Source organism: Dendrobates tinctorius, unplaced genomic scaffold (genome assembly GCF_039654945.1).
Source record: "Dendrobates tinctorius isolate UK_male_01 unplaced genomic scaffold, ASM3965494v1 ptg000224l, whole genome shotgun sequence".
Classification (NCBI taxonomy): Eukaryota; Metazoa; Chordata; class Amphibia; order Anura; family Dendrobatidae; genus Dendrobates; species Dendrobates tinctorius.
In genome coordinates this window covers 2,506,700-2,517,247 of record NW_027361891.1, presented here as the reverse complement: position 1 = coordinate 2,517,247, position 10,548 = coordinate 2,506,700, and the positions used below count along the sequence as shown (strand labels likewise).

The 10,548-nt window shown below is 45.1% G+C and overlaps 1 protein-coding gene across 1 annotated transcript in view; it reads left to right on the top strand.

Moving 5' to 3' along the window:
- Positions 1 to 646: 646 nt before the first annotated feature.
- The window catches only part of MSRB3 (methionine sulfoxide reductase B3), a 331,564-nt gene continuing 321,662 nt past the window's right edge, over positions 647 to 10,548 (top strand). Inside the window, exon 1 of the mRNA XM_073555445.1 lies at positions 647 to 785. The gene's annotated coding sequence lies outside the window, so the exon portion shown is untranslated. The remainder of the gene's footprint in view (positions 786 to 10,548) is intronic.

Below are 10,548 nucleotides of genomic sequence, written 5' to 3'. Positions count from 1 at the left end.
CGCAGCATGCTGGGATTGGCACCGGACCGTAGAATACGGATGAGAAATATACGGCTGTTGGGAGCAAACCCATAGAGAATCATTGGTCCGTGTGTATTGCGTGCTTTTAGCGCCTCTCACTCGGCCGTATTCCTCGCCAGTGTGACCCCGGCCTACCTCTTGCCGCCCAACACAGGTCCTTAATGAAAGCTAAAAAAATGTATGGGTCTTATTTTATTTTATAACAAAGTTGATTTTTTTAAGCTACTAAAATGGTAAAAACCCACAGAATGCAAGTTTGTCAGTTTTGCCAGGTGAATTTTACAGGCACAATTCACCCCTTATTGGAGTGTTCTAATCCTTAGACCCCCCCACAGATCCCGAAGGCAGGGTGGCCAGGATCCCCATCCCTGGGCTAGTCCTCAGTGAAGCTGCCCCCTGTCTGTGCCGGCGCGGCCGGTCCTCTGGACTCCACGCACTGTCATTCTCCTGCTCCTGTGCTGGCAATGGCAGAGGCGGGTACCGGCCAAAAAAGAAAACCCCTGTGTTGCCGCTTCCAAGCTTCATTCCATGCTCATATTTGGTGCTGGCTGCACAGGAATTTCCCGGCATCCCCCACACGCATGTCTGTCACCCTGGCTTGACATTAGAGACAGCACAAGGGGAGGGGAGAGGCAGCAAAGTAAAGGTGGAGGAGCCGACAAGCAGCTATCCCGGGAGACAGCGAGGTGCTGCCGGCCGGCCGGGATCCCGGACACATAAGCGCCTCCTCCCGCTCTCCGTCCTCCTCACGGTCTGTATAGCAGGTAAGAGCATCCTATGGCCGCTCTCCAGGCCCTCACATTATATGCGCGTCTTGTGTGGTGACTCAGCTCCTGTCTGCACCGAGGGCCTGGACGTAGATGGCAGTGTATGTGGGAGAGCAGGTGACTGCTGTGGAGAAGTTGTGATGGGTACCAGTCAGCCATGGCACATTCTGTGGAGAAGTTGTACTGGGCATCAGTCAGCCATGGCACATTCTGTGGAGAAGTTGTACTGGGCATCAGTCAGCCATGGCACATTCTGTGGAGAAGTTGTACTGGGCATCAGTCAGCCATGGCACATTCTGTGGAGAAGTTGTACTGGGCATCAGTCAGCCATGGCACATTCTGTGGAGAAGTTGTGCTGGGCATCAGTCAGCCATGGCACATTCTGTGGAGAAGTTGTGCTGGGCATCAGTCAGCCATGGCACATTCTGTGGAGAAGTTGTGCTGGGCATCAGTCAGCCATGGCACATTCTGTGGAGAAGTTGTACTGGGCATCAGTCAGCCATGGCACATTCTGTGGAGAAGTTGTACTGGGCATCAGTCAGCCATGGCACATTCTGTGGAGAAGTGCTGGGCATCAGTCAGCCATGGCACATTCTGTGGAGAAGTTATGCTGGGCACCAGTCAGCCATGGCACATTCTGTGGAGAAGTTGTACTGGGCACCAGTCAGCCATGGCACATTCTGTGGAGAAGTTGTACTGGGCACCAGTCAGCTATGGCACAGTATGTGGAGAAGTTGTACTGGGCATCAAGCAGCCATGGCACATTCTGTGGAGAAGTTGTGCTGGGCATCAGTCAGCCATGGCACATTCTGTGGAGAAGTTGTACTGGGCATCAGTCAGCCATGGCACATTCTGTGGAGAAGTTGTACTGGGCATCAGTCAGCCATGGCACATTCTGTGGAGAAGTTGTGCTGGGCATCAGTCAGCCATGGCACATTCTGTGGAGAAGTTGTGCTGGGCATCAAGCAGCCATGGCACATTCTGTGGAGAAGTTGTGCTGGGCATCAGTCAGCCATGGCACATTCTGTGGAAAAGTTGTACTGGGCATCAGTCAGCCATAGCACATTCTGTGGTGAAGTTGTACTGGGCATCAGTCAGCCATAGCACATTCTGTGAAGTTGTGCTGGGCATCAGTCAGCCATGGCACATTCTGTGGAGACGTTGTGCTGGGCATCAGTCAGCCATGGCACATTCTGTGGAGAAGTTGTGCTGGGCATCAGTCAGCCATGGTACATTCTGTGGAGAAGTTGTGCTGGGCATCAAGCAGCCATGACACATGGCACTGCAGGATTATGCCAGGTTGTCATTTATCCTGCCCCATTTTAGTTGTCGCCTGTCTATAGAAATATTATTTTACCATCTTACAAAATCCTTTTCACTCTGTCAAAAATAAGTGGCGCGACTAGTGGCTCTCACGCTATGTGGCCTGCTGAAAGTTGTAGATTGTGAGAATTTCTAGATTCAATGTCTGTGGACTGTGAGCTTTAGGGCTCATACCTATGTGTGAAAAAAGAAGTTCCGATATCAGGAAGGAAAAAACGGACGAGTGTCATGCGAGTACAATGTGAGTGGCATGCAATATTTTTTTTTTTTTTTTTTATTTATTTTTTAATGGAGCATCCGTATGCATTTTTTTCCTCTGGAACTATTATTCTACTATCATTTACAGGACCATTTACAGTGTTCTATGCCACAGAATGGTAAGGTATCTGTAAAAAAACGGACGGCATATGCATGATCCGAGTGCTGTGATTTTTTTTTTTTTTTTCTCACCTCCATTGACTTGCATTGGCGAGTCTTGTCGGAGATACGCAGTAATATGCAGCATGCTGCAATTTTTTTTCTCAGTCTAATTTCAGCTGAGAAAAAAAATCGCAGATGAGATGTAACCCATTGAATAACATTGGTCAGAGTGCAATCCGATTTTTTTTCTCGGAGTGCACTCGTATATTTTTCTCACAAATGAGTATGAGCCTAAGTGCAGATTTCGGGCTATGTTCACCCCACCTCACATAATCACAGGTCTTCTTGAGGTTCAAGTTTACAGACACACAGCCAGGATTTTTAGGCTTAAAGGGAATCTGTCACCTCATTTTTCCGATATGAGCTGCGTTCACCGCCATCAGGGGCTTATCTACAGCATTCTGTAATGTTGTAGATAAGCCCCCGATGTAACCTGAAAGAGAAGAAAAACGAGTTAGAGTATACTCACCCGGGGTCCGGTCCGATGGGTGTCGCCATCCGGTCCGGCGCCTCCCATCTTCTAGCGATGACGTCCTCCTCCTTGCTTCTGCAGCGGCTCCTGCGCAGGCATACTTTATCTTCCCTGTTGAGGGCAGAGTAAAGTACTGCAGTGTGCAGGTGCCGGACCTCTCTGACCTTTCCCGGTGCCTGGGCACTGCAGTACTCTGGTCTGGAGGCGCCGGACTGGACCGCGACACCCATCGGACCGGACCCCTGGGTGATTATAATCTAACTCGTTTTTCTTATCTTTCAGGTTACAGTGGGGGCTTATCTACAACATTACAGAAAGCTGTTGGCCTATGCAGTAGCATCGGACATGGCTGGAGACACCGACCCCTCCACGGTTAACGGGGGCGATCTGCCCTCCGCCACTGAATGACAGCGGCGATCTGCCGCCGCTGTATTCATCTGCTCCCCCCGCCTTCCCTCCGCTCCCCCCCGTCTTCCAGTCACCTCCCCTCCCACCCCCCGATACCTTCCGAGTGCCGCTGTCGCTCCTGGTGTCCCGCGGTCCCGAATCATGGGCGCCACCATCTTGGAAAATGGCAGGTGCATACGCACAGTGATGAAAATGAAATAAAAAGTAAATAACCCCCCCTGTTTATCACCCCCATAGGTAGGCACATATAATAAAATAAAGAAAATATTTTTATTTTTCCGTTAGGGTTAGGGTTGGAGTTAGGGTTAGGGTTGGAATTAGGGTTAAGATTAGGGTTAGGGATGTGTTGGGGTTAGGGTTGGGATTAGGGTTAGGCTTGTGGTTAGGGTTGGGATTAGGGTTAGAGGTGTGTTGCGGTTAGGGCTATGGTTAGGGTTGGGGTTAGGGGTGTGTTGGGTTAGGGTTGGAGTTTGAATTGAGGGGTTTCCACTGTTTAGGCACATCGGGGGTCTCCAAACTCGACATGATGCCACCATTGATTCCAGCCAATTTTGCGTTCAAAAAGTCAATCGGTGCTCTCTCCCTTCCAAGCCCCGACGTTAGCCCAAACAGTGGTTTCCCAACATATGGGGTATCAGTGTACTCAGGAAAAATTGCACAACAACTTTGGGGGTCTAATTTCTGCTGTTACCCTTGGGGAAATAAAAAAAAAAAATTGAGGGCTAAAAAATTATTTTAGTGGGAAAAAAAATACGTCTGTTATAAACTTCTGTGAAGCACTTGGGGTTCAAAGTGCTCACCAGACATCTAGATAAGTTCCTTGGGGGGTCTAGTTTCCAAAATGGGGTCACTTGTGGGGGGTTTCTACTGTTTAGGCACATCAGGGGCTCTGCAAACGTAACGACGACCGCAGACCATTCCATCAAAGTCTGCATTTCAAAACGTCACTACTTCCATTCCGAGCCCTGACGTGTGCCCAAACAATGGTTTTCCCCCACATATGGGGTACCAGCGTACTCGGAACAAACTGGACAACAACTTTTGGGGTCCAATTTCTCCTGTTACCCTTGTGAAAATAAAAAATTTGCGAGCTTAAAAATCATTTTTTGATGAAAAAAAGATTTTTTTATTTTCACAGCTTTGCGTTATAAACTTCTGTGAAGCACTTGGGGGTTAAAAGTGCTCACCACACATCTAGATAAGTTCCTTGGGGGGGGGGGTCTAGTTTCCAAAATGGGGTCACTTGTTGGGGGTTTCCACAGTTTAGGTGCATCAGGGGCTCTCCAAATGTAACATGACGCCAGCTGACCATTCCATCAAAGTCAGCATTTCATAATGTCACTACTTCCCTTCTGAGCCCCGACGTGTGCCCAGACAGTGGTCCCCCCACATATGGGGTACCAGCGTACTCAGGACAAACTGGACAACAACGTTTGGGGTCCAATTTCTCCTGTTACCCTTGTGAAAATAAAAAATTGCACACTAAAAAATAATTTTTTGAGGAAAGAAAAATATTTTTTATTTTCACGGCTCTGCGTTATAAACTACTGTGAAGTACCAGGGGGTTCAAAGTTCTCACTATTCATCTAGATAAGTTCCTTAGGGGGTCTAGTTTCCAAAATGGGGTCATTTGTGGGGGAGCTCCAATGTTTAGGCACACAGGGGCTCTCCACACACGACATGGTGTCCGCTAACGATTAGAGCTAATTTTCATTTCAAAAAGTCAAATGGCGCTCCTTCCCTTCTGAGCCCTGCCGTGCGCCCAAACAGTGGTTCCCCCCCACATATGGGGTACCAGCGTACTCAGGACAAACTGGACAACAACTTTTGTGGTCCAATTTCTCCTGTTAGCCATGTGAAAATAAAAAATAGTGTGCTAAAAAATCATTTGAGTTAAAAAAATGATTTTTTATTTTTACTGCTCTGCGTTATAAACTTTTGTGACGCACTTGGGGGTTCAAAGTGCTCACTACACATCTAGATAAGTTCCATAAGGGGTCTAGTTTCCAAAATGGTGTCACTTGTGGGGGGTTTTTACTGTTTAGGCACACAGGGACTTTCCAAACGCGACATAGTGTCTGATAACGATTGGAGCTAATTTTCCATTGAAAAAGTCAAATAGCGCTCCTTCCCTTCCGGACCCTGCCGTGCACCCAAACAGTGGTTTATGACCACATATGAGGTATCAGTGTACTCAGGAGAAATTGCCCCACAAATTTTAGGATCCATTTTATCATGTTGCCCATGTGAAAATGAAAAAACTGAGGCTAAAAGAAAATTTTTGAGAAAAAAAAGTACTTTTTTTTTTACGGATCAATTTGTGAAGCACCTGGGGGTTCAAAGTTCTCACTATGCATCTAGATAAGTTCCTTAGGGGGTCTAGTTTCCAAAATGGGGTCATTTGTGGGGGAGCTCCAATGTTTAGGCACACAGGGGCTCTCCAAATGTGACATGGCAACCGCTAAATATTCCAGCATATTTTCCATTCAAAAAGTCAAATGGCGCTCCATCCCTTCCGAGCCCTGCTGTGCGTCCAAACAGTGGTTTATGACCACATATGAGGTATCGGTGTACTCAGGAGAAATTGCCCAACAAATTTTAGGATCCATTTTATCCTGTTGCCCATGTGAAAATGAAAAAATTGATGCTAAAAGAAAATATTTGTTGGAAAAATTAAAATGTCCATTTTTTCTTTCCACGTTGCTTTAGTTCCTGTGAAGCACCTGAAGGGTTAATAATCTTCTTGAATGTAGGTTTGAGTAGCTTGAGGGGTGCAGTTTTTAGAATGGTGTCAGTTTTGGGTATTTTCTGCCATATAGACCCCTTAAAGTGATTTCAAATGTGAGGTGGTCCCTAAAAAAAAAAATGGTTTTGTAAATTTTAAATAGACCTTATACAAACTTGCGCTGATAGAATGTGTCCTGATTAGATGGGAGATATCTTATGGGGAGGTCTGTTACCTTACTGAGGCTTAATACGATGAGCCCAGAGACACAGAAGTCCAGGTCCTTCACAGAAAAACTCCCCGGCACAGCGATAAATAGAGTTGCTGGAGCTAAAGGGTGCTACCTCTTAGCTTGCCGCCGTCCCGGCCGGTGACTGGCGTGCAGCTGGAGGTGTGTATCGGCAGGCTGTATAGATGCCAGCCGCCGCTTACAAAAACATGCCTGCAAGGTCCGAGAGCCCTGAAGGACCTTGCGTGACGTCACAGTCACGTGGGCAGTCACGTGACAGGCAGGAAAAACGCTAGAAGCGCTGAAGGGGCCAAGAAACACTGATAGATCCTACGCGTTACGGAATTCACTGATTCTTTCTTCAGGGATGGCCCCCTGAAACAGGAATAACCCTTATATAGCCTCCAGTGTATATCCTCTATTAATAAAACATCATATTAAGCATTAAAAGCAAATAGCTCAATTTCACTGTTTAGACCATTTGGGATCAGAGTATTTAATTCAAAAATCCATTTGCTCTCTATCCTGGACATTTGGTGGATAAAATTGCCTTTCCTAAAGCTTCTTTTAACAATTTGAATCCCAGTCACTTTAGTGTTCCTTAACCCCTTCACCCCCAAGGGTGGTTTGCACGTTCATGACCTGGCCAATTTTTACAATTCTGACCACTGTACCTTTATGAGGTCATAACTCTGGAACGCTTCCATGGATCCCGGTGATTCTGACATTGTTTTCTCATGACATATTGTACTTCATGTTAGTGGTAAAATTTCATTCAAATAACTTGCGTTTATTTGTGAGAAAAATGGAAATTTGGCGAAAATTTTGAAAATTTCGCAATTTTCCAACTTTGAATTTTTATGCCCTTAAATCACAGAGATACGGCACACAAAAATCTTGATAACTAACATTTCCCACATGTTTACTTTACATCAGCACAATTTTGGAACCAAAATTTTTTTTTGTTAGGAAGTTATAAGGGTTAAAAGTTGACCAGCGATTTCTCATTTTTACAACACCATTTTATTTTTAGGACCACATCACATTTGAAGCCACTTTGAGGGGTCTATATGATAGAAAATACCCAAAAGTGACACCATTCTAAAAACTGCACCCCTTAAAGTGCTCAAAACCACATTCAAGAAGTTTATTAACCCTTTAGGTGCGTCACAGGAATTTTTTTGAATATTTAAAAAAAAATGAACATCTAACTTTTTTTCATAAAAAAATACTTCAGGTTCAATTTTTTTTATTTTACCAAGGGTAACAGGAGAAATTGGACTGCAAAAGTTATTGTGCAATTTGTCCTGAGTACGCAGATACCTGTTATGTGGGGGGGAACCACTGTTTTGGTGCATGGCAGAGCTCAGAATGGAAGGAGCGCCGTTTGACTTTTTCAATGCAAAATTGGCTGGAATTCAGATTGGACGCCATGTCACGTTTGGAGAGTCCCTGATGTACCTAAACAGTGGAAACCCCCTACAAGTGACCCCATTTTGGAAACTAGACCCCCCAAGGAACTTATCTAGATATGTGGTGAGAACTTTGAACCCACAAGGGCTTTACAGAAGTTTATAACGTACAGCGGTACAATTAAAAAATCATATTTTTTCCACAAAAATGATCTTTTCACCCCAATTTTTATTTTCCCAAGTGTAACAGGACCCTAAAAGTTATTGTGCAATTTGTCCTGAGTACGCTGATACCCCACATGTGGGGGTAAACCACTATTTGGGCGCATGGCAGAGCTCGGAAGGGAAGCAGCGCCATTTGACGTTTTTGGCTGGAATTGAGATCGGACACCATGTCGCGTTTGGAAAACCCCTGATGTACCAAAACAGTGGAAACCCCCCACAAATGACACCATTTTGGAAACTAGACCCCCTAAGGAACTTATCTAGATGTGTGGTGAGAACTTTGAACCCCCATGGGCTTCACAGAAGTTTATAACATAAAGCCATACAATTAAAAAATCATATTTTTTCCACAAAAATGATCTTTTCACCCTCAATTCTTATTTTTCCAAGGGTAACAGGACCCTAAAAGTTATTGTGCAATTTGTCCTGAGTACGCTGATACCCCACATGTGGGGGTAAACCACTATTTGGGCGCATGGCAGAGCTCGGAAGGGAAGCAGCGCCATTTGATGTTTTTGGCTGGAATTGAGATCGGACACCATGTCGCGTTTGGAAAACCCCTGATGTACCAAAACAGTGGAAACCCCCCCCACAAATGACACCATTTTGTAAACTAGACCCCCCAAGGAACTTATCTAGATGTGTGGTGAGCACTTTGAACCCCCCAGTGCTTCACAGAAGTTTATAACGCCCGGGCGTGAAAATAAAAAATTCGTATTTTTTCCACAAACATGATCTTTTAGTCACCATTTTTTTATTTTCCCAAGGGTACCAGGAGAAATTGGACCCCAAAAGTTGTTGTCCAATTTGTCCTGAGTATGCTGATACCCCATATGTGGGAGAAAACTACTGTATGGGCACACGTCGGGGCTCGGAAGGGAAGTAGTGACGGTTTGGAATGCAGACTTTGATGGAATGGTCTGCGGGTGTCATGTTGCCTTTGGAGAGCCCCTAATGTACCTAAACAGTGGAAACCCCCCACAAATGACCCCATTTTGAAAACTAGACCCACTAAGGAACTTATCTAGATGTGAGGTGAGCACTTTGAACCCCCAAGAGCTTCACAGAAGTTTATAATGCCAGGGCATGAAAATAAAAAAATCGTATTTTTTCCAGAAACATGATCAATTAGTCCCCAATTTTTTCATTTTCCCAAGGGTAACAGGAGAAATTGGACCCCCAAAAGTTGTTGTCCAATTTGGCCTGAGTACGCTGACACCCCATATGTGGGAGAAAACTACTGTATGGACACACGTCGGGGCTCGGAAGGGAAGCAGTGACGTTTTGGAATGCAGACTTTGATGGAATGGTCTGCGGGTGTCATGTGCGTTTGGAGAGCCCCTGATGTACCTAAACTATTGAAACTCCCCACAAGTGACCCCATTTTGGACACTAAACCCCCCACGGAACTTATCTAGATGTGTGGTGAGCACTTTGAACCCCCAAGTGCTTCACAGAAGTTTATAACACTCGGACGTGAAAATAAAAAAATCATTTTTTTCCACAAAAATGATATTTTTGCCCCCAATTTTTTATTTTCCTAAGGGTAACAGGAGAAATTGGACCCCAAAAATTGTTTTGCAATTTGTCCTGAGTAGGTTGATACCCTACATGTGAGGTAAAACACTGTTTGGGCGCATGGCAGAGCTTGGAAGGGAAGGAGCAACATTTGACTTTTTCAACTCAGAATTGGCTGGAATTGAGATCAGACGCCATGTTGCATTTGGAGAGCCCCTGATGTGCCCAAACAGTGGAAACCCCCCAATTATAACTCCAACCCTAACCCCAACACACCCCTAACCCTAACCCTAGCCCTAACCCTAGCCCTAGCCCTAGCCCTAACCCTAGCCCTAGCCCTAGCCCTAACCCTAGCCCTAACCCTAGCCCTAACCCTAGCCCTAGCCCTAACCCTAGCCCTAATGGGAAAATGGAGATAAATACTTTTTTTTTAAATTTTATTATTTTTCCCTAACTAAGGGGGTGATGACGGGGGGGGTTTGATTTACTATTTATGGCGGTTTTTATATTTGGCAGCTGTCGCACGCTAAAAGACGCTTTTTATTGTAAAAATAGTTTTTGCATCACCACATATTGAGAGCTATAATTTTTCCGTATTTTGACCCACCGAGTCATGTGAGGTCTTATTTTTTGCGGGACGAGTTGACGTTTTTATTGGTACCATTTTCGGGCACGTGACATTTTTTGATCGCTTTTTATTCCTATTTTTGGGACACAGAATGAACAAAAACCAGCGTTTCATGAATTTCTTTTGGGGGGGTGCGTTTACACCGTTATGCGTGCGGTAAAATTGATAAAGCGGTTTTATTCTTCGGGTCAGTACGGTTACAGCGATACCTCATTTATGTCATTTTTTTATGTTTTTGTCGGTTTTATGCAATGAAAACTATTTTATATAAAAAAATAATTATTTTTGCATCGCTTTATTCTGTGAGCTATAACTATTTTATTTTTTCGCTGATGATGCTGTGTGGCGGCTTGTTTTTTGCGGGACAAGATGACGTTTTCAGCGGTACCATGGATATTTA